Source organism: Onychomys torridus, chromosome 6 (genome assembly GCF_903995425.1).
Source record: "Onychomys torridus chromosome 6, mOncTor1.1, whole genome shotgun sequence".
Taxonomy (NCBI): Eukaryota; Metazoa; Chordata; class Mammalia; order Rodentia; family Cricetidae; genus Onychomys; species Onychomys torridus.
This window is the reverse complement of record NC_050448.1, coordinates 6351785-6376403: the sequence shown is the minus strand read 5'-3', so window position 1 is coordinate 6376403 and position 24619 is coordinate 6351785. Positions and strand designations below refer to the sequence as shown.

At 36.1% G+C, this 24619-nt stretch overlaps 1 protein-coding gene across 2 annotated transcripts in view; it reads left to right on the top strand.

The window, feature by feature from the left end:
• Positions 1 to 24619, top strand: part of Nlgn1 (neuroligin 1) — an 898617-nt gene that overhangs the window by 67152 nt on the left and 806846 nt on the right. For both annotated transcript variants that reach the window (XM_036191501.1, XM_036191499.1), the window contains exon 2: positions 20564 to 20660. The gene's annotated coding sequence lies outside the window, so the exon portion shown is untranslated. The remainder of the gene's footprint in view (positions 1 to 20563; positions 20661 to 24619) is intronic.

The window sequence follows — 24619 nt, the reverse complement described above, 5'->3', positions numbered from 1 at the left end:
CTATTTCCAGCATTCCCTCTGTTTGTGTCTTCTTCATTTTTTTCTATTTCCTTTTCAGGTCTTGGACTGTTTCTCTCATCTGTTTCATTGCTTTTTCATGATTTTCTTTCAGGGACTTATTGTTTTCAACTGCTTTATTTGTCCTTTCCTCTAGTTTTTTTATAGTGTTCTTCCCATTTTTTGTTTGTCTGTTCCTCCACTTTATTGCTGATTTCTTCTTTATAAGGCTCTAGCGTCTTCATGATGTTACTTATAAGGTTGTTTTCTTCTTCCATTCTGTGATGTTCAGGTCTGGCTGTTGGAGAAGGGCTAGGTTCTGGTGATGCTGTATTGCTCTTTATTTTGTTGTATGTTCTTCTGCCTTGATGTCTGCCCATCTCCTTGTGGATTCGTTCTTGGTCTTATCAGTACACTTGGTCCAGGCAGAGCTGACAGATTTAGGGAGCCTCTCTCTGTTCCAGATGGAAGCTCTGGGCTGGATGGGAGTTCTGGTCCAGATGGGAAGTGCTGTCTGGATGGGAGCTGGGGGCTGGTCTTTGAGTCTCAGGAAGTTGCTGGGGTCTCCATATCTTGTCCAGATGGGAGCTCCGGGATGGGATGGGAGCTGGGGGCTCCAGTCCAGATGGGAGTTTCGGGTCAGGATGGAAGCTGGGGGCTGATTTCTAAGTCTCAGGAAATGGCTGGGGTCTCCGTATCTTGTCCAGATGGGAGCTTTGGGGCAAGATGGAAGCTCTGTTCCAGATGGGAGTTCAGGGGCACATGGGAGCTGGGGGCTGGTCTTTGAGTCTCTGGCTGTGATCTCTATATCTTCCCCTAGGAGCTCCAGGGGGTTGGGGATTTAGCTCAGTGGTAGAGCACTTGCCTAGCAAGCGCAAGGACCTGGGTTCAATCCTCAGCTCCACATACATAAGCTCCGGGGTCTTAGGAAGTGGCTGGGGAAGTGGCTGGGGTCTCAGGCAAATGGGTGTGGCAGCAGGGTGTGGAGATTTCAGGGTCTGTCTGCAGCCTTGGAAAAGGGGAACCTTTCCTAAAGGCCCTCAGAATGGCCAGAAACTGGGGCCAAGTTGGGCAGGTCTTCCTGGGATGGCTGGTGCCCAGGGATGGGGAATGGGACCTAGAGGTGTGGACCTCTCTGACTATAACCCCTGGCACTCACCTCTGGGGGGAACCTTCCCGGTGGGGTTGGGGGATCCTGACTTCTGGCCAGAACCTGGGGCCAAGTTGTGCAGGTCTTCCTGGAATGGCTGGTGCCCAGGGGTGGGACCGAGGTGCAGGCCTCTCTGGATGTGAGTCCAGGCACTCACCTCTGGTCCAGATGGGACTTCTGGGGCAGATGGGAGCTGGGGGCTGGTCTTGGGAGCTCCGGGCACCATCTCCATTTTCAAAAACAGACAGAACACTGGTTACACTCAAGTAAAAAAGTTTGAAAATGCTCACCTTCTTACTATGCCCACAAACGCTGTTTACTTTCTCCTTTTAATTTTCTTTTTTTCTTAATGTTTGCCTCATCTTTTCTAATTCCCCTTATTTATAAGACTTTCTTGTATGATTTATTTCATTTCCTTACTTGTTCCCTTTTATGAACCCATATGAGCCATCATGTTCCTTCATGAGAATGAATATTTCAACAGTAAAATGTGCAGTTAGCAATCCATCAAGAAGCTCGAATCAGGTTATTTTGAGGACCTCTATGTCTATCCGGCATTGTGGGGTGGGTAAAAGAAATTAATGATATACTCCTCCTTGGACTTTTAAGATGGTATGCTATTTAATAATATTGACTGAAATTATACTTTACTCTTTTAGTTTTGCTAATAGCAGACTATTCTCATCCTGGGGCTGGTGACACATGAGTCACCACGAGGACAGGAGCTCTTGTAGACTTTAATTACTGTGGGCACAGCATATTCTCTCTTATCACCTCCATCTTCTTTCAATCATAACCTTGAAAGCACTGTTGCTTTTACTGTGGAAGTCATTTTTTTTTACAATTATTGGTGTTTGATGCAAGTGAGATAAGAGTGTTGTTTTCATTTGCAGCTTTAGGAATCTCTTGTTTGATGGGTTGTACATCATGAATAATTAAACAGTGTTGGCTTCTAAACCTCACAAGAAATACAGTATCCAGGAGAGTAACACCCAATTCTCAAGAGATAAACTGAATCTGTCTATCATGTATAAAATCTATTTTTAAGTATAGGGATTTTTTTATATAATGAGAAATAAAAATTCTTTAAAACTTTTTTTCTGATTCTTGAAAGTTTTCATGCCTAAATAAAATGAAACTTAATCATATCTGCCTTCCCCACTTCCCTTAACTTCTACCATATTCCTTCAACATGCAACCCTCCCAACTTTATGTGTTCATGTGTATAACTGTGGAGCCATCCATTGGATCATGAAAAAACCTATCATTCATAAGATACTCAAAAAATGAATGATTCTTTTAGTTTTTGCTACTATCCATTGTCAGTAGTGCTTCAGAAAGGGGTGGGCTCTAGAAACCATTTCCTCTATAAGTGCTGTATATATTCTGTTGGCTAGGTTTATGTAGGTTTTGTGTAGGTACCCACAGTTTCTGTGAGTGAGCTCATGATGGTGATAATAATGTCATGTACAGAAGACAATGTTTCACACCATTCCTCCCCATCCTCTGGCTCCTATATTCTCCCTACCTCCTCCTCCATGATATTCCTTGAATCTTGGTGGTGGTAGGATCAATATAAATGTTCACCATTAGGGCTGAGCATCCAGTATCTTGTTCTCAGCACATTAACTAGTTAGGATTCTCTCCAAATGACTGCTGTATACTACAAAAACAAACTTTTTGATAAAGATTGAGAGCAGTCCAGATATGTAGTATGAATCCGAATATTGAAAAGACAATGTGACAGTAGAGTTCTTTGTAGGAAAGTGTGAGTAAGCTAACAATGGGACTACTGGAAGATGATTTGGCTTTTTAAAACCTTCTTGTTAAGATAGCCTAGAAAATGCAAATATCAAGATGCTGAGTATAGCAGCATCCTGATATCCATTTTGAGTTGTATACCTGAATTGACACTGGTCTCTTCTAAAACAATGAGGCAATACTTCACAGAGGAGACAATGTTCCCTCTTCTGCCGAATGCCTCTGGGTGAAATGTGGGATGGAATTCCCATAGTGTAAAGTGAGCACTGAAAAGACAACTTGCTAAGAAATGTCTAGGTTGAAAGCAAGAGTTTTTGGATATGAGCTTTAAACAGCAGAGGAAAACTATGAGTATTACATTTTAGTGAAGTCATTGCTCTGTGAGAAATGTGAACCTTGCATGCCAGGACTCCCAGAGTCTAGATCAGGCTCCTTTCCAGAAAGGTCACCATGTTTCTTCTAGTTCTCCCTGACTCCTCCTGTCTGTTTATGGACAGAAGTCATAAATAATAAATGTCATAAATAATAAAAAATAAGATGTTTGGGGGCATTAGGAAACAATTTGTAGTATGTTCTTTTTCTTTTTTCCTTTTATTGAAAATAGTTTTTTTCTCTCATGTAATATATCTTGATTGCAGTTTCCCTTCCTTTACTCCTCCCAGTTCTTCCCACCTCCCTTTCCATCTGACCCCCTTCTATCCCTCTAGTGTTCATTTTCCAAGAATATGTTCTTGAAAGAAATAACCTAAAGTCAGCTTCTCAGCATCTTTTCACTGGTCAGGAGGACGAGCCTTCTGTGTGTGCTCCAGCTGCTGGGATGCCAGAGGGCTAATAACACAGCGTTCCCTCTAATGAGGCAGCAGATTTCCTACCACACAAAATTAAGAATGTCGCTCTCTGCAGTAATTTGGCACAGGGTTGCCTTTCTCTTATAAAGTGTCTTCTAGTAAAAAGAGTGTCACTGCTAGCCTCAGACCCAGGGCCAACTGGACATAAAATATATTGATGGTCTAGCCCAGGTCTCAGGTGAACTTTATAGTATTAATGTGTAATTTTTCTTATCCTCCTTCTTGTATTTACTATTTTAAAATTCTCCATAGTCAGGCTTGTTTTTATTTGGCAGTCTTAACTAGCCTGAGGTAAGATCATAAAAAAATATATAAAAAATTCACTTTCATATATTTGAAAACAATAAAATTGAATCCACAAATGACACTGAAATTTGCACATTAGAAAATTGCCACTTATTGCATGAAGTTTAGAACCAGATCAAAAGAACAACTCTCCAGTTCACATTCTTAAAATTTTATATCTGTATATGTGTATATATAAGTACATATTGTACATATCAATTACATGGAAATATGTAGCACCTAAATGAAATGTTCAGAATTATTTATGAGAAAAGAAAAAGTCCAGGAACCACTTCCCTGATGTGAGATTACTCTGGTGTACATTTTGATCAATACATATACACTATGGCAGTTCATACATAGAATTATTTAGCATCTGAGAAATCAGCTCACTTACATTTCATGAATATGTATAGTGTTACTCATTACTTTCATTTCTAAAGAAGCAACTAAATGTAAGAGTTAAAATCAGCTTGCCAAAAGTAAAACAACATGTATTATATGCTAATTTTTGCTTTCATGTCTGACTACTTATTATAACAAACCTTCATGGGAGCAAATACTTCATCTTGTCCCCCAATGAGTCCCCAGATCTTAATGATAACTGATACATGGTAGGAACTCAATAATTATTTGTGACATTAGTTATTGAATGATAGATTTTCATAGCACTTAGTAATTACTGTTATCAACCCTCAACTGTATGATTTATCATTCTTGCTAAGCATTGTATTCTTAATAGTATTTGTAGAATGTTTTCAATTGACATGAATACGTCAATGCTTGTGTCTTAGACAGTTTGTGTAAGATAAGTGCTACAAGCTTACAGAGCGCAGTTAACTGGATCTAGTTGTTAGTGAGACAAGCGCCACACTTTAAGGAATGTGTTCAGTCCTGCTAATGATGTAAAAGGAAGGATGGGAGCCATTTTCTTTGCTAAAAAAAAGTGTGGAGTTGACATGATATTATGATATTTTATAACTGCAGTTCTCTACCTCCAGTGTCTTACAAATATTGATTACTTGAGAGTAGAGTCAGATAAGCTAGAGAGTTGCCTAAGGAGAACACCAAGAAGACAACTACAACCCTTATGGCCAGAAAACCTAATTCAGCTCAGAAGCCAGCTGTCACTTCTATGTGACTGGCAAAGCACAGACAGATCAGGAGTTCTGTCTTCTTGAGGTGGATCTACTGTCAGAAATAGTATAGGCTACTAGGAAGGTATTATCAAAAAGTCAAGAAGATTGTAATGAGATATATAAAAATTATTTTCTTGCTATTAACACTTACCTAGAAGACATATTTGAGTAGATTCCATGGTCTAGCTTTTAGAAAAGGAACAATTAGGCAACATAAATATGTGCATACTTTTAAGCCTACTCAGTATTAATTTGAAAAGGTACTTGAATATTCTGTTTATGGTATGTGAGCCTGCTTAACACTGAGGGTCCTGTTTCCAGAAAGAACAAAGAGAATGGGTAGAAGTTTGGCACATAAGAGAGAGGATATGAAGTACTATGAGAACTATGTAGTGAGTGGTTTTCTGTGTGATGCAAGGGAGACCATGGGAATAAGAAGATCCAGAAAAGAAAAATCTCTGGATGCCCAAGCCAACAGGTGCTCACTCTACCCATTGATAAAGTAAAGCCACTAGTTTCCACTCTGAAGCCTCATTCTGTCATCTTTGTGGAGCATGGGTGAATGAGTTTTACCAAAGATTGAGAAGTAGTATTTTGATATGTCTGAACAACTCAAACATTGGCTTGTTTGAGTGTAGCTGGTAGATCTCCAATTATGATTAGGACTTGGAGAAAGACAGAGTGATCTGCAGTGTTATTTGAATCAACAAATTGTGGGAACCTTTGAAAGCCTAGTGATGATACTGTCCAAGGTGTGGGGGGAAATGACTGATTTATGCTTTTATTTGTTCACATTGAATAATCTACAATATGTTAGTGGTGTGAGATTCATCAACAAGTTGATATTACATATATTTCAGGAAATAAATCTAGTATAATTGTGGACATCATGTCTACAAACAATGTATAAGTATGAGTCAGTGTGATTAATGTGAACACAGTAATGTAACATAAGTGTGTTTTATTTTCTTTTAGGTGGTAGGTGAAGACATAGAAAATGAGATATGTTATTTAATGAAGTCCCAAGCATTGATAAAATTTAGGAGACAGGTGTGTTAACAAGCTTCTGATAGATTCTGAATTGAAGAGTACATGAGAAAAACCTGAAGAGAATAGACGAGATGAAGCCAATGAGTGAACAGGTGTTGAGGAACTCCTAATTCTGGTGTCATGGTAGAAATAGGGCAAGTAGAGCAAAGATGGAATGCAGATGTTACATTTGAAAAGACAGCATTATCTGTTTGACTGCTGCATGAGGCACTCCAATAGAGTAATCATAACTGAAACCAACTGAATAACTGGAGAAAATGAGTTAAAACTCTCCTTTTAACACTCTTGTCAATGGAGGAGACAGAGGAAGAGACAAATAGAAGAAGATGGGCCAGGTAAGATTTTTGTTTCTTGCAAATCAAAATGTCTGTGTTTTCAGGCGGTGGTAACTTGCTTCACAGAAAGACTTTCTTTGGAGACAGAAGAGATGGTCCCAATGAATGGGATGATTTGGCTACTGTGGAGGTGGAATGAGTGAGATCCAGAATTCAGGAGAACATCTGTTCAGCCTTGAGCAATAGTGAAGAAGAAGGAAGCAACAATGTAGCACAGCATGAACTTCATTGTCCTTCTCTGTCTTCCCTACCAGGTTACATTCTTGAAGGATAATGAAGTCCTTGTACACTGTACACTCTAAAACCCAAATCCCAGAAGCAAAAATGGATTTTCTTTTCTTCATTTTTTTTTAACTTTGATAGTTGTATGGCTCAAGCGTGGAGCTGAGATCCTTACAACTAGACCGAAAAGATGAAAGACACCTCAGTTGTGAAATCTAGGACCTTTAAGAAGATGCACACCTTTGCAGACATGTTTCATTGTGAGATGGAGTTATAGCAAGGTGACCAGATTCCACTCTTCTCTCATTTTTGTCTCACAAAGAGATTCTTCTTCCAATATCAGTCCAAAGACACTCTCTCCTTGCCTTCTCCAGCCATGTGTCTGTGGTAGCATCACAGGAAATGTGATGAGCCATATTGACAGTGAGAAGGACTGGTGCTTAGCTAGGGACTGCAGACTGACAATTCTCAACTGTCTCTGAAGATTACTGGAGAAGAAGCAAACCCAGTGACACAAAGAGACAGCGATGTGCAGAACATTTATTACAGCTGAGTGACACTAGAACTGGTTTAGAAGGACCGGGGTATGCCTGTAGGCTGCTATGTGTTGTACACCTGAGTATGATCACATGATGTGATTTTTAGACTCAAAAGCAGAAGAATGGTATCAAAATGATATAGGAGATAAATCCATGTTTTTGAGCTACAGAAAAGAGATGAATAATTTTCCATTTTTAATTGATGACTTTTTAGATAGAATAGAGGTGACTAAACCAGATTTCCTTCTCTAGAATCAAACACATTTGCAATGAGTTTGACATGTTAGTGATACTCAGTGCACTGAACAATTTAGATTAAACCAATAACAAGCATAAAAGGAAGAACAGTGCCAGGATAACACTCATGGGGTCTGGATAGATACTTCATAGATTACAGCAGCAACTACTTTCTGCATCTCATTACATCACTATCCACACTCAAGGAAGCAACAGGATTAGTCTGATTTAATTAGTAGTAAAAGTAGTAAAATTTGTAATTTATCAATAGGGAATGGCTACATAATTAGACTAGATAATAGTTCTTGCTTTTTAATTATTCTTCTCAATTAGTTAACCAGTTATCTCTGTATTTAAGTTCCTGGGGTAAATGTTGTCTGAGTTTAGCAACTCTAGAGTCTCTTTACATTACCTAGACCACAGCCAAATTATAGACAGTCTAGTTGATTTGTTTATCATAAGAGAAGTAAAAAAAGATCATTTGACCATTAAAAAATTAGTGTTTGATGAGTACAATACAAATGCATACGTGTGTGTGTGTGTGTATGTGTGTGTGTATACAAGTTCTTAAATTGTAGCAATTTCTTAAATCAGGCTTTCCTCTGAATATTTCACATGTATTTACTGAATTCTTACAAAAGTAGTTGGATACTATTATTACTTGGGCTGCAGTAGTCTGATATTTTAGGTGATGAAATAAGGCAGGAGCTAAGGAGATGTCTTAGCAAATGAAGAGAGCTTGCTAAAGAAGCATGATGAATACTTTGCAAATTCCCAATATCTATGTGAAAAGCCAGATGTGGTCATGTGTCTATAACTTTAGCACTGTGAAAAGATTGCTGTGGATTGCTGGTCACTCTTCTAGATCTCAGTTCAGTGAGAGATCCTGTCTTAAGAGAATTGGGCAGAGAGTGATACAGGAGGATATCTGATGTTCCCCTCTGACATTTTCATGTTTCCAAGGATGTGCCTGCACACACACTTTCAGACATTACACCTGTGTGTATCTACACACACACACACACACACACACACACATACACACACACAAATTAAGCCCAGAAAGCTGTAGTTTAAATAAACTTGGTATGATTCCCAAATTTATGCCCCAATGATGATATGCATCACTGACTAACTCCTCTATAAGTATGTGCTGGTTTGGGGTGGCTATTCACACAGGACTTCACTACTGCACAGTTGGTAAGATTTAGAAACAGCATCAGAACTAAAGAACGGTTTATAGCGGTGGACCACTGCTTTGCGACAGCGCTCATTACTTTTCTGATTATTCATGTCTCGGAGACAATGAAAAGGACAATAAATATTGCACAGAAAATATTCCTTGGAACTGAAAAAATGATTATTTTTGCTCCACTTTCCAATTAAGATGCTGTGTTAAATTTTTATTTTATAAAATTTGAGTTACATTTTTAAATAATTTTTATTGTCTTTTCTCATATAACATTAAATGAAGACCATGTTGTCCTACATATTCCTTAAATAAAATTTGATTTTGAATACAATGTTTTCAAATAGATTTATCTTTTTTTGTTTGTTTGTTTTGTTTTTGTTTTTGCTTTTTGAGACAGGGTTTCTCCGTGTAGCTTTGCGCCTTTCCTGGAACTCATTCTGTAGCCCAGGCTGGCCTCGAACTCATAGAGATCCACCTGGCTCTGCCTCCTGAGTTCTGGGATTAAAGGCACACACTACCACCGTCCAGCTTTTTTTTTTTTTTTTTTTTTTAAGATTTATTTATTTATTATGCATACAGAAGAGGGCGCCAGATCTCATTACAGACGGTTGTGAGCCACCATGTGGGTGCTGAGTCTTGAACTCTCGACCTCTGGAAGAGCAGTTGGAGCTGTTAACCTCTGAGCCATCTCTCCAGGCCCCAAATAGATTTATCTCAATACAATAAGTGTCTCCCATTTCTGGATACTGTGTGTCTTCCAGTAATTTTTATTGTGAATAGTAATGTGATGATCATTTTCAAGATACAAATCTTGAAAAAATTAGTCTCTTACTTAAATGTTAAATTGTTCACTTAAAACATGTGAAGAGTTTTTAAGACTCTCTGAAGGACACTTCCAAATTGCTTTCTAGGAATGTGATGGTACCAGTTTATATTCTCGGCTACAGAGTGTGAAAATATCCATCTCATCACACACTAATTAGCATGAATATTTTAATTTAAGCAGTCTTGGCACTTTAATATGTGAAAAATTATAATTCATTGGTGCATGGTTTCAATTATTTGATATTAGCAAGAAGAAATACTATGTTTCTTGGTGGATTTGTTTCTTTAATGCATTGCTGGAGTTCTTTATTATTTATCTATTTTTTTTATTAATTTACTGGTAAAGAATTTGTTCCTCAAATTCCTCTCCACTTTCCTCTGAATCGCTATTGATCTCCCAGTTTGAGATATTTGATTACATTTCATTGATACAATCTGATTCAATGGTCCTTTGTCTACTGTTTTTTAAATGTTGATTACATGTGTGGACACATCTTCCTCACTGTCCAGTCACAGCCATCTGTGTGCATTCTAGTTCTTCCATGGCTTACCTGTTACTAATCCCAACACCTCTGAATTTTCTGTAATGTCAGACTTGAGGAAGACTCTAACACTTCTTTCTAAAATATGTTTGGAATTAGAGGCATTAAAATAAACATATCCAACATAGGCTGGCATACGAAGTTGTGGCAGGCCCAAGCCCCTCCCCCTGCATCAAGGCTGAGTAAGGCATGGCACCATAGGGAATGGGCTCTAAAAATGCCAGTTTAAGGGAAGCCTTACCACCTATGAAGAGTGAGTGGGGGTAGGATGGGGGAAGGAAGGAGCAGTGGAGGAAGGGGAGGGAGGGGGAACAGTGGGCAGTATGTAAAATGAAAAAAAAAAACTTTAAATAAACAAGTAAACCTATATATATATACATATTGACTATTTTCACATTGTTCTATGTCTTCTGAATTGAATACTCTCAAATTCCCATGGCAACTCTCCCCCATCACCGTGCCCCTAATACACTAACAAAAGTTTCCAGTTGAAGTGAATCCTATGAACATTTCTCAAATATCTCAAAATATCACAGAACGATTTCAATTAAACTTGGTTGAATCCTTCCTTTGATATTTTGAACATGATATATTTGTTCTTGAATGTGTCTCTTGTAGGTTATTTTAGATACAGTGGTGGAGGAATATGATTGCAGCTCGGTGGATATGCTGAGTGAAGTGAGGCAGAGAATCTGGATTCCATACAGTTAGAGAGAACATGGAGCTCAATGAGATCATTAATTTGACAATAAAAAACCCACAAGCAGACAATGACTTCAGTTATTTCTAGTAACTATTATGTGGACATTCTTAGACCATTAGGAATTAGAAGGTGAGGAAACATTTGATCTGGTGTCTTGTAGTATTAAGCCTCAGAATTTACACCTGTAAAAGTGAGTTTGAATGGCAGATTTTGGTGAAGAGGCAGGCCATTGCTATTGTTCTAGTTTGTATATCTCTGAAATTCCTACCTTACAGTATTTGTGTGAAGATCATGGCTTAGGTACCATGCACTGTGACATGGCACTGGTGAAAATAAAGGTGATAATGAGTTTACATCTTTCTGATGTCACTTCCCTGATATCTCTGAAAGTCCTGTTCTGCATTTTCAAAATGTAATTTTGAGAAATGTTAAAGACAGTGGGGGTGAATAATTAAAATACATTGCACGTGTGTATGAAGTTATTAAAGAATTAATAAAATACTATATTAAAAAGCTTTAAAGAGATTTTAGTTTCCATGTCATTGCATAAAGGCAATGCCATATTTTCCACCAGATATGGAAAACTACCTTTTCAAACTTTGTGACCTAAAAGAACTTTCATGAAAGTCAAAGCAGCTCAATACTGTTGTTACAAACTGAGTAGAATATTACAAAAAATGACACCTAATATTAACAGTCATATAATTTCAAATAAAGTGATGATAACCCACCATTAAAACAAAATATATTTAATTACTACAGTTAATTTTTAAAAGCTCAAAACATTTACCCAACTCCCTTCATTCTGGCCAGGCTGGCTCTGAACTCCTGGGCATGCATAGTCTTCCTATTTCAGCTACCCGAGTGAAAATAACTAGAAAGGAGTACACATTTACTCAACTTGTAAATGGGAAATTACTATTATTATTAAATGAGAAAGTATAAAATATAGAAACATTTAAAGACTAAGATAATGATAAGCAAAAATTTTCAAATGTGAACAAGTATATTTAACATTTTTTAGTTTTCCGTGACAAGACCTCCTGAAGCCCAGACCAGCTTTGAACTCACTACGTAGCTGAGGAAAACATTGAACTTCCTATCATCTTGCTTCCACCTCCTGAGTCCTGTGTTTGCAGGACTACAACACCATGCTAGGCTTGTATAGCCTAGTGACAGACTTAGAGTTCCCAATGCCCACTAAACATGCACTCTGCCGGCTCAGGTACAACTCTTAGCCCCCATATTTGTTTCTGATGCCTTTTGACATCTATTAACTCCATCTTAGCTACGCAGGTGGACGGGTATACAAGACTATGCCTGTCTTCAGTTTTACTCGATCGTGTCCACCATGCCAGCCCTATTCCATTTGTGATAGTCCTGGAGTTGAGCATCTCAACTTAATTGTCTTGTTTTCTTTCCACTATCTGTTTAGGATAATGTCCTTATTGATTTGTTGGAGGGCCCATCTATAAATATTTTGGATAACTTTTGAGGATAATATGCCCTGAACATATGTTCATTCATTCTGTGGAGGGTTTATTAGTCTTGTTCATGGTACTATATAAAAATTTTTAAATCTAAAGCAAAAATTTACCAAGACACCATGCCAAACTGAAAAGCACCATGAAGGAAACCATCAACAGAACTCAAGAGCTACCTGGAATTATAAGGAGAAGTGTGCTAGCCATTTATCTGACAAAGGGTTAGTGTCCGAACTATGTAAAGTACCAAAACAACTTAGCAAAAAACAAGGGAAAGCAATATAACCATTTGCTCCAATTATAGATAGTCAAATGATCTGAATAGAGACTTCTTGAAGAAAAACAGTCGACAAGTATGTGAAAGTACTCAATGTCATTAGGAATAAGGGAAGTATAAATTAAATCTACTGTGTTATTCCCTCTAACCCCAATTAGAGTGATTATCACAAGAGTGATTATCACAAGAAAGTAACACATGTTGGTAGGCATGTGGAGAAAAGCCAATCCCTATACATGTTCAATAATAATGCCAGTGAGTACAAAAACTATGGAAAATGGGGAAAGTTTCTTCACAAAACTGAATATAGAACTGTTTGTGATATGGGCCTCTTCTCTCACTCTGGCATGTGTCTCCAGTGACATGGTGGCAGCATTCAGAAGACATACTCACATGCCCGTGTTTCTTTATTGGGGCACTATTCACAATGGCCATGTTGTAGAATCAACCCAGTGCCATGGGTCTCAGTAGTTAAGTAACAAATGGCACAATTAAGTATTATTCAGCTAAAAAGAAGGGAGTTCTGTCACTTTCTGAAACATGGCTGGAGCCGAAGGACATCATACTATCAAAATTTGCAATGCATGTTCCTTCTAATATATGTAACCTCCAACAAAAATGAGTAGAACAGTAATTACCAGACACTGGGAAGGATGCTGTAGGTAGGGGAGATGTGAGAATGAAGTCAGATAGTTGGATATGATTTATGCATGATATGTACATGTAAGGAAGGGATCCTTGTTCATATTTATAGTTAATGTACTAAAACACATGTCATTTGTTTTAAGTATATTAAGATTCTTCATTTTTACTATTTTATTTATGGATTAGCTTTCTTGTGTTTTGTGTAACAAACATAAAACAAATGTGAAAACCCAAAATCTGTCTGAATCTCTCCCCAAGGTCAAAAAAGTATTTTTGGTAAAATGTTTCAGGGTTTGAATTTCATACACAACACTTCAATTCAATGGATGTGGTTTTATTGTCCACTGGAAATAAAAGATTTGTAGTTTTTCTCTGTTCTGCCAGCCAGCCCCCAAATAATGACACAGAGACTTCTTATTCATTATGTAAGTTTGGCCAATAGATTAGGCTTGTTCCTAACTAGTTCTTATAACTTAAATTAGCATATACAAATATATATATATATATATATTCTACTATGTGGCTTTTACCTCTCTCCCATTTGTGTGTCTGACTCCTTCCAGATCTGTCTGGCTTCTCTACCCTTCTTCTTCATAGCATTCTGTTTGCCCAGAAAATCCGTTTAGTTAGTGGGCATTTAGCTTTTCATTAAAACAATCACAGTGAGATATCTTCACAAGTGTAAAGGAATATTCCACAACAGTACTTAGTTTTTTGTGATATGACTATGCAAATGATATAGTACTGTTTGTTCATGAGCAACTGTATGTCCACTGCTTTTCACACTTTCTGAACATCAGGTAGATTGTGTAAGTCCATGTTTTATTTGTGCATTGTCTAGTATTTTTGTGACAATAGTGATTTCACTTAGATTTTAATAATCTGTTTCCTTGTTGGATATATTTTTCACTTCTTGGTCTTTAAAAATTTTTGTATATATTTTTATTTTGCTTTCATTTGAATTCCAGAAGAAAATTTTCATGAAACTATATATATATAGTGTGTGTGCGCACGTGCGCACACACACACACGCATGAATTTAACCACAACTAATAAAAAATAGCCCATGAACTTGTAAGAGCAGAGAGATGTGGGAGATATGAAAGTGGGGGGGAGAAGGAAGAAATGATGTAATTATATTATCATCTAAAAAATAAAAGAAATAATTTAAAAGAAATGTAGTTTCAAGAAGAAATAAAACTACCAGTTCATTTAAAAAGTCAGAATTTTATTCAGAACTATAGTCCATTTAGATTAGAAAATAATAGAGTTCACAGCACACAGAAGCTGAGGCCATTAGATTGTAATTATCAGTCTAAGCATTTGGAGAAAAAAATATGAAGAGAAGAATTTGTAAAGCTTGTTGTTTTCTTTTCTGTTCTCTTGTGTCTCTACATGTACAGGACTCTCCAGCATTGATTTATTTTTGCAGATAGCTGAAGGAGAGTTCTGAGCCATTGTAGCTCCAGAGCAGGCATGCTTCAGCTCAAGGCAGTGGTGGGAGGGAGGCAAGAATATATCTCTAATTGTTCTTTATTATTTTCCTCCCACACTCATTGCTAGCAGCACCTCCCCCCCCACACACACACACACACTCCTGAAGACTGCAGTTCTCTTTACTTGTCGAGTTTTGGTTTTCTCTGTTTTTTATCAAATAATCACCTATTGCCTGACTTATCCTGTGTACTGAAACTAATATGGATTTCATTTATATATGTTCAAATAAGTCTTCTTTTATCTGAATGATTTTAAATTAATATTGCTCTATAAAAATTCTAACACCTTGCATTAGAAATTAAATTCATTATTTTCTGTCTTATTTTCTTTTTAATATAAAATGTTTATACAAGAACCTATTTCATGTTGGGCATATCTTCCCATGTCCTCCTACCCTCTGTTCCCCTTCCCACTCCACTTCTCTTAGCCTCTTTGATTCTCCTAAAGACTTTCATGTCTTGGGTACATCATGATTTTATGTATTTATATAAAATCTGGGAACCACAAGTAAGAGGACATATGGTACTTGCCTTTCTGACTGGTAAAGGCACTTAATAGCATCATGAATAATTGCATCTATTTTCCTGCAAATGGCATAATCCATGTTTCTTTAGGGCTAAAATACAATCCAATCATGCATGTATACCATATTTTCTTCATCTATACTTATGTTGTTGAATCCCTGGGTTGGTTCTATATCTTAACTATTGGTAATCATCACTGATTTGCAAGTATTTTTGTAGTATGCCAAGTTTGAGTCCTTTGGAGTCCCAAGAGTGACTGAATGGAGTCATATACTACATCTATTTTCAGCTTTTTAAAAAAGAAACATCCACACTCTAACCTGTCTTAGTCTCTTATACTTTTAAATTTATCAACCTTCCTTTTAACACTGCTTTAGAAGTAGCCTACAAAACATGCATTTCCCCCACTATCCTTCATAATTTCATTAAATTCTATTACAATTTATTTATCTTATGAATAATTTAAGGCTATACTTATAAAATTTCAAACCATTAAACAAGAATTTGTGAATTACTATTTTGTGACTTTGATTTACTACTGTTGAAAGGTGAGTTATGTACAATACTAATCTTTAATACTTGCTCAGGCTTCCTTTGTATTCACCTCATAGGCTTTCCACGTGTATTTAAATAATATTAATCCACTGATTGCTCTGCATGGAGTTTTGTATGTATCAATGAGCTGTTATTTACTTTCCCCAGGCCTTCCAGATCCTTATGTTCCTTTTCTATGTTTTATGCTCCAAATGTCAAGATTCCTGGGTCAAATTTGTCAAATGCGATTTTTCCTTTTGTGGTTTTCCTTCTGCTTATACTAACTTTTCTTGCACTGACATTTTTAGGAACATACAAGCAAATTGGAAAATCTACTTAGTGAAGTATTGGTTTTATTACCATGAAATTTCCCAGTTCAATTACAATATTTCTGTTTTTGTTTGATTTGGTGCTGGGGGTAAAACTCATTGTATCAGAGATGCTGGGCAAACACTCCACATCTGTGCTTCTCCCTCAACTCTACTCACATTTCCTTCCCCTCAAAACGAGGCTGCTTTGGAAACCTGCGCAATTGCAGCCTCATTTGGGGTTTTCTTTCTTCTTTCTATTTTTATTGCTAGAGGTCTGTCATTAAATACTAATTCTTTCTTAAACTTCATACATCTGCCATTTTAAATGTAGTTTAAGAGTTTCTGCTTTTGAACTTGTGATTTTAATATGTGTTTCTTATAGTTCCTGATACATTTTAATCGCTTCCTTTAAACTTCAAATGTGGTCTATAGTTATTGCGTTTTGATTTATTTCTTCACTGTTCACATTTCAGTCTCCATTTGACTGATGACATTTTTGTTTTACTTTGTACATTATAGATTCTGTTTCTAATATTACAATAATTAAAAAATTTCATTCTTGCTGAAACAATATCAATATTAAACAATAGTCACACCTGTTCTGACAGCATAAATCAGAGAATATGATTTTACTTTGACTTCTATGTATGTTAGTATTTTGTGCATAATTGTTTCAGTTTGTTTTAGGATTTTTGTCTCAACTCATTTCTAAATACACCTTAGTAAATTCCTGGTGTGTGTGTGTGTGTGTGTGTGTGTGTGTGTGTGTGTGTGTGTGTGTGAGAGAGAGAGAGAGAGAGAGACAGAGAGAGACAGAGAGAGACAGAGAGAGACAGAGAGAGAGAGAGAGACCATTAAAGAGCTTTTAGCCATGCATATTTTTCCATTTACTTACTATTCATTATTTCATATTTTCTGGAGGTTCGCCCTAAATTAGACAATTCCTTCCTAAAGCTCAGTTTCCAGTCTTTCTCTCTGTGAATATGTGTGGTGCACTGAAGACTACCTTTGTTTTACATTCTGATGAATTGAGTGCGGCCTTTCAGGAAAATCACAATGTTTATCAGAGCAATTTAATATTTTTTTGTGGCATTGTGGTCTGTTTTGTTAGTTACAAATCTGCTGTCATCTAAATATTATTCAAAAGTAATCTTTTTTATCCTGGTTTTTCTTTTGTCCCTTGTGTCCCATAAGTAGGCTTATTCTCCTTGTGTTATATCTGGGGTTTATTCTCAGTCATTGTACTGAGCATTTGTTGTTAATCTGTCATGGACTTGCTAATCATCACTTTAAAAATATTCTCCCCTCATAATTTCTTCAATTTTCTTTGAAACTTCCCCTCTGACCCACAAAAAAATTTTCCTGTTTCTCTATACATGCTTTCATATTCTTGCAAAATGTTGCAAAAGTACACTGACTTGTGTTTAACTAATATCCCCCTCCTCCCCACACACACTTTAATTTCAAGCTTCTGTTTCTCTTTGTAACCTTTTAAATCCATTCTCAATCTTCCTTATCTGCCTGAATCTTAAGTCTTTTTTTTTTTCCTGGCTTTCATTTCTGCTCACACTCTCTATACGCACTGTAATTTTCCTCAGCTTTATTTACTCCTACCCTTGAATTTGGACTTCCATACCTGTATCTTTGAAATGTTTCATAGTTGGGTGCTTTGATGCCTCTCTGTTCCCAAGTCTCTCATCTCTTTTCCCCAAACCCCTATTCAGCTTTTTGTAGAAACCCTTCTTGAATCCAGGTATAAAAGTGTAATAAATGTGTCATTGATTGCTGTATGAGGCACCAGTCACCAGACCTTGTTTATTATACTACTTAAGGGTGACTGGTCTTTAGCTATTTGTCACCTTAGTCCTCACCAACAATCAGCTTGTCTCTGAAGTTCCTTCTCACTGGGAAGTAGAGCAAGGGAGAGAGTAGAAGCAAGGCTGACGGGCTTTGAACATGTCTCCAGCTTTATGGTATGAACTTTATGCAATTTTCCCAAGCCACATAAAGTGGCAAAGATAATAATATTCACATCATGAAGCTGATAGAAGTATTTAAGGAGAAAATGCATGAGAAGTGTTTAATGCCCTGCCTGTAATACGGTGGGTGTCAAGGAATGTTAACTTCTATAACTGTTAGGAATAGTTCTTTCTGCATCTGCCAACAGCACCTCTGGGTAAGGGAGAGCTGCCACACATAATCACTTAATGAGCCTAAGCATCGAATGTTAACCTGCTTAGATATGGTGCATAATTCACTTATGATTAGAGTGCTAGGCATGGTAATTGTTACATGCACAGCATTGTGGATAGACATGTACTTCTTATAAGTCAATCAAGCAAAATTGAAAAGCAGAAAGAGATGAAAGTCATAAATGAAAGCGTTTTCTTCCTCAGAATTTCCTGTATATTTGGGTATCCTTCAGGCAAGGTTAAATAAGCATGCATGTGTATTGTTCATGCTTGTATTAAAATTATAAATTAGAAAGAGGTTAAACTATAATAAGACATTATAATGACATAAAAAGAAATGAAATTAGCAGAAGATTTTGAATAAAATACTAAATCAAGATACCTTGCAAATGTCAAGTATACTAAATCAGGAGGGCAATAGAAAAGTAGAATGGATTGGAAGACTGTCAGTGGAAGAGCCTACAGCCTTTGATTAAATAGTGTGTACTGAATTATTAAAAATGTGATGGTACATATAAATCATACTATCCAGATTTAGGGGGTTATTTTCCATGGTTCTTGAGACATCTTATATAACAGTAAATATTTCTTGCATCGTAAAATATTAGGATTTCCTTATTGAGTTTATATTACATGCTGTACTTTGTACTGAAGTATTATACATAGTAAATTTCTTTTATTCCTAAATACATGCCTATGGGGTGTTATCAACCTCATTTTCCAAATGAAGAAACTGAAGCACGGCAACATTAAATATCAGGCCCCAGGTCACACAGCTGCTCAGTCACTTGCCTGAGAATTCAGTTCTGAGATATGAACCTGAGTCTTTGCCTTCTGGGTGTGTTCCATATTTGGCCTGAGTAATGACGAGATTCATTTGCATATGCTCCCTGATACAAAGAATCTAAAACAGCTTCATTTCAATATCTAATAGACAAAAACTGCATGACAAACTGTACTCTGTGTTCATCAACGACAACTGCTAATAAAATCCAGGATTAGCTGTCCCCAAACTGCTCTTCATTCTTGCCTGTTGAAAATACATTTAGAGCGGTTGATGCGCATGAGTTAATGTACACATGCAGTAATATTGTAGTAGTAGCTAAGGTTTTTCCTAATGTTTACCATGTGCTAGGCAAAGCTCCAAGAATTTTAAATGCATATGTTCTTTTTATGCTAACAACAACATATGAAAATACTACCCCATTACTCATGTATTACAAAGATGAAGTTGAGGCACAGAGAAGCTAAAGATTGCAAAACATCACATGATCATTATGTGGAAAACTCAGACCAAAAGAAGGCTGGCAGTGCAGAAGAAGGTAGGCTATCAACCAGTTGGAAAAAAAATAAGAAATTTTAAAACATATAGTGCAAGTTTATTTATTTGAAATACACAGATTATTTCTTTGGCAATTATATTTGTACTTTTAATCTTTTCTTGATAATTTCTAAATATTGATGAATGCTGGAAGAAAACAATAAGTTCCTGTTCTCAGTTCCCAGCTTGAACAACTACAGTATTTTACCCCACTGAAAGTTTCTCAGCTTGCTGCTTTTCTATTCATTTCCTTCACGGTATTTTTTAGTAAGTAGGAATTTTATTTAATGAGATATGACATGTCATTTTTGCCCCTTGGCTTACTTTTTAAGGTATGCCCAGGAAACTTTTTGATTACTCTTGAATTGCATAGATATTCAATGTTTTTCCTTTACTATCATCTAGATGTATATTATTTATCAATTATCTATCATCCACCTACCAACTATCTCTCCTCATCTATTTATCTGCCTATATATAATCTATTAAATATCTATCTATTGCATATATTTGGCTATTATCTTTTACATTTTTATATGTGTATATGTATATATTTATACATACAAAATGTATGTGTATTTATTCCATTTATATCGCTGTCTCTCTCACCTACCTGTCATTTATTTAGTTCTCTATGTATCCATATTGTGTCATCTCACTGCCGTCCCCAGGCCACCTGTAAAACTTGGAATAAATATGCACCAATAGTTTTCTCTTGATTGTAGGGAGGAATTGTTTATTATTTCACCATTGTTTTATATTAACTGTAGGATTGTGGGCACACTTGTCCATACCAGGGAAACGTTCTTCTTTTCCGGGTATGTTGGGGAAATTTTCTAAATGATTGAACTTTATTAATTCATGTATCACAAGCAACAGAACAGGGTGTTATAAACATCCAAGAACATCTAAGTACCAAATTAATCTCCTAATTTCCTTTGTGATCCATACAGCAAATCACCTGATGGCAAGGTCTTCTGCTACACTGACTGGAATCATTTCCTAGAATGAACTTTCATGACATTGGAATCATAGAGTTTGTTCTGTTTTGTGAGTATCATCTTTTATTATTACATATCTTTTAAATTTAAAAAGTTTGGGGGTTATAAGATATATAATTACATAATTCTCCCTTCCCTTTCTTCCCAACAAACCCTCCAGCCTACTCTCCCTTCTTGCTTTCTATCAGCTTCATGGCTCTCTTTTGTAACTGTTGTTTTTGGTGATATCGGTGGTTGTGTGTGTGTGTGTGTGTGTGTGTGTGTGTGTGTCACATGTTGCATATTTTACACACACAAACACATATGTACACACACATACCTAAATACATAAATACAATCTGATCAGTCTGCATAATGTTATGACCATTTGTTTTTTTGTTGCTAGTTGTTTTGGTCTTTGCTGTGGAATACTTTGACTTCCACTCTCAGCTCTCCATACTTTCTGGTCCTTCCCTCCATAGCCTATGGAGGCTGAGGTAGCAGTCATTCTTTGAGTACTTTTTACTTTATTTTTGAGACAGTCTCTTAATGTACTGTGGCTCACCAAGTGGGTCCCAGGAAACTGCCTGTCAGTGCTTCCCAGGCTACTGGATTATACATGTAACTAAACAACAAAGCTGATAAATTCAAACTGGGTTCTGGAAATAGAATTCAGGTCCTCAAGCCTTCAAGGCAAACACTTTATTCTGAGCTATCTTATCAGTCCAAAAGTGTATTCCAGAGGGCAGATTTTGAAGACTAAAGTTTTTACTTGTTTATTTATTTATTTGTTTGTCTATTTATTTATTTATTTATTTATTTATTTATTTATTTATTTATTTAATATTTGTTCTGAAGATTCAATCTAGAGGTTTCTTTGCTTGTTGGTGCATGATAGGTAGGTAGGTTTTGGTTTTTAGTATGTAAAATTTATCAGTTTTTCTTTTGTAGTTTTAAAGTTCTTTTGATGTCGAATATTAGAAAAATTTACTTTGTTCAAAGTCAAAGGAATTTGTCTTGTTTTATTTTGTAGGGTTTAGTTTTGATCTTATGCATTTAAATCTTAACACTATTTATAATAAATTTTCTTGAGCTTTTTGTGAGGTACTGGTCATGGACTTCATTTTTCTCCTTGAATATACAACTAGTCTAGTTTCATTTCTTGGAAAGGCTATCTGTTTCCCCATCAAATTATCTTGTCACTTTATAAAAAGATCAATTGGCTTAAAAGGTGTCAATCTATCACTGAAGGCGCTTTTACATTCCATTGATCTGTGTATCTCACTTTATGCTGGTCGGAGACCCTTTTGATTATTGTCTGTACACTAAGTCTTAAAGTCAGCCGTTCAGTGGTTTTTCAAAACTGTTTCAGCTGTTCAACGCCATTTATATATAGATAATAGATTTCACAGTCTCTGTTTAACTTCTGCTGAAAACAATGCAGAGATTTTATTGAGGTTGTACCTACCTATGGACTGGTTTGAGAGAGCAACTGTCTTCCATTTCATGGGCAAGGTACATTACCTTGTTGACTTTGATCTTGTGTGTCTATTCCTGACTTTTGTGTGGAGATTTCAATGTGTTTTACGGATTTTTTGAATCTCTCATTAAGTTTACCTCTTTTAATTCACATTGTGAAGCAGTCATCGTGCATTTTATTTGTTTTATTATTGAGTCTGTCACAAGTCTGTGCAGATGTAATTTGTATTTCATACTGACAATACATCTATTTCTTAAGTCTATAGATATTGAAACTGACTTTTACATTGATTCCTTTTCTGGTTCTTTATTCAGTTGATTGCATTGACCATAAAGAACACATTCTATATCTTCCCTTTCTTTCCATGTGATTATATTAATTTTCTTACTTTATTGTAGGCCATCTGGTATGAAATAAAATATCCTCAAAGCAAATATTGCTGTTTGTTTCCAGAACTTTGAGAAAATATTCATGATACTTTTTTTTTGTAGCATTTAAGTAGATTGTAAACCACAAATTTTCTTGTTTGTTTTTGAGACATGGTGCTGTTACATTCCACGGATGGTATCAAGCTGGCAATCAGGCTCCTAAGTACTTAGAATCACAAGTATGTAATCATTATACTTCACTCATTTGTTTCATTGTAAGAGGCTTACTAACATATGAGTTTATTGTCTTTTTCATAGAAATATATTGACTAGTACTTGTTTACCTGGTTGGCTTGACAGAGTTATAATCAATATTCATTGGTTCCACACATATTGTTTTGGAAACCTAAAAGACAGGATAAGAGTATAGCAATATATGTTACATTTTTCTATTATTTTAAGTCATAGGCTTTCTTTTTTGTAAATCTTTCATAGTTTTGAAAATAATATGTTGATGGCCAGGAGGTGGTGGCATATGCCTTTAATCTCAGCACTCAGGAGGCAGAGACAGGCGGATCTCTGTGAGTTCAAGGCCAGCCTGGGCTACAAAGTGAGTTTTGGAAAGGCACAAAGCTACACAGAGAAACCCTGTCTTGAAAAACCAAAAAAAAAAAAAAAAAAAAAAAAAGAATATGCTAAATACTGGCTTTCATTTTTAGTCATCATTGTTATTGTTAATACGATGAATTACACACCAATAAATTTCAACTATTAAGCCAACTTTGCATTCCCTGTGTGAACCTTGCTTCCTTTGAATATTTCTGATTTCAATTAGATAATATTTTCTATGGATCATGTACCAGTATTAATGAGAGATTATTAATCAGTATTAATCTGAGATTTATATTATTATGGTCTTATTCTGGTTGTTTTGTTGCACAGTAAACTTTGTCCCATAAATGGTAAAGCTTTTCTTCCTTTTCTATGATCAGAAAATGTTTTTGTTGGAATGACTTCTTTCTTATTCTCTGTATTTGTTTAGTAGAATTCATAAATAAAAACATCTAGCTTTAAGATTTTATATTTAGAAAATTCTCCTGTTAATTCTATTTTGAAAGCACCAGTTTGAAAGGATGCTTTGCTAGAATGTGTCTTTCAAGGAAATTGTCTTATCTAGGTTGTCATATGTAATATTTTAAAGTATATTACTCTCTCATTCTCCATTCTGTACAGCTAGTGCTTATAGTGACTCCCTGTTTTGCCTCCCTGATATTGCTAATTTTTCAATTCAGTCCACATCCCTAATCACTGTATGCTCATGAACCTTACTGATGTTCTCAAAGGTATACCCCTCTCTCCCTGTTAATTTTTTCTAGCATGTTACTGTTTGTTTCACTGATTTTTTTTAATTTTACTTTTGTGATTTATTATTTTTTTTCTTACTTGTAATTCAACCCTCTCTACCCCATTTTCTTAAGGTAGACACTTAGTTTCTAGGGTTTGGGCTTTATTAGTTTTTGTTCTTCAACACTTTCATCAGTGTGTATAATGAATTAGATCATTTCATCCCCATTGCCCTATCTCACTCCCTCTGTCTTCTGTTGAGGCTTTTCTTGGCAGCAAACCTCTTCCCACTTCTCCATGTTTTCTCTCTCTCTCTGTCTCTCTGTCTCTGTCTCTCTGTCTCTCTGTCTCTCTGTCTCTCTCTCTCTCTCTCTCTCTCTCTCTCTCTCTCTCTCTCTCTGTGTGTGTGTGTGTGTGTGTGTGTGTGGTTGCTTGTACAAGTTGGGAGTTATTTTCTGGAACATGGGAAACTAATAAGTGGCCACAACAATGAAGAGAATGATACTTTTTCTTCATGATGACTAACATCTCAGAATTATTCACAAACTATTCTCTCAGGCATGGTGCGATAGTAATGCTTTACATCTTTTGTATTACTATAAAACATACAGATATCTTGAGCTCTTTGACCCATTTTCCATCTTTATCATTGCTTAGCTACAACCATGATACGTACATAGTTGTACATTACATCTCCATAGGTTTCAAACCTCACAACTCAATGTTGTGTTTTAAATAGTCGTTTGCATTTTAAGCAAGTCACAAAGGAAAAACAACATCTTTTCCATAAGTCACCTAGATATATTTAGTTCTGATCTACAGTTTGTCCTATCTTTA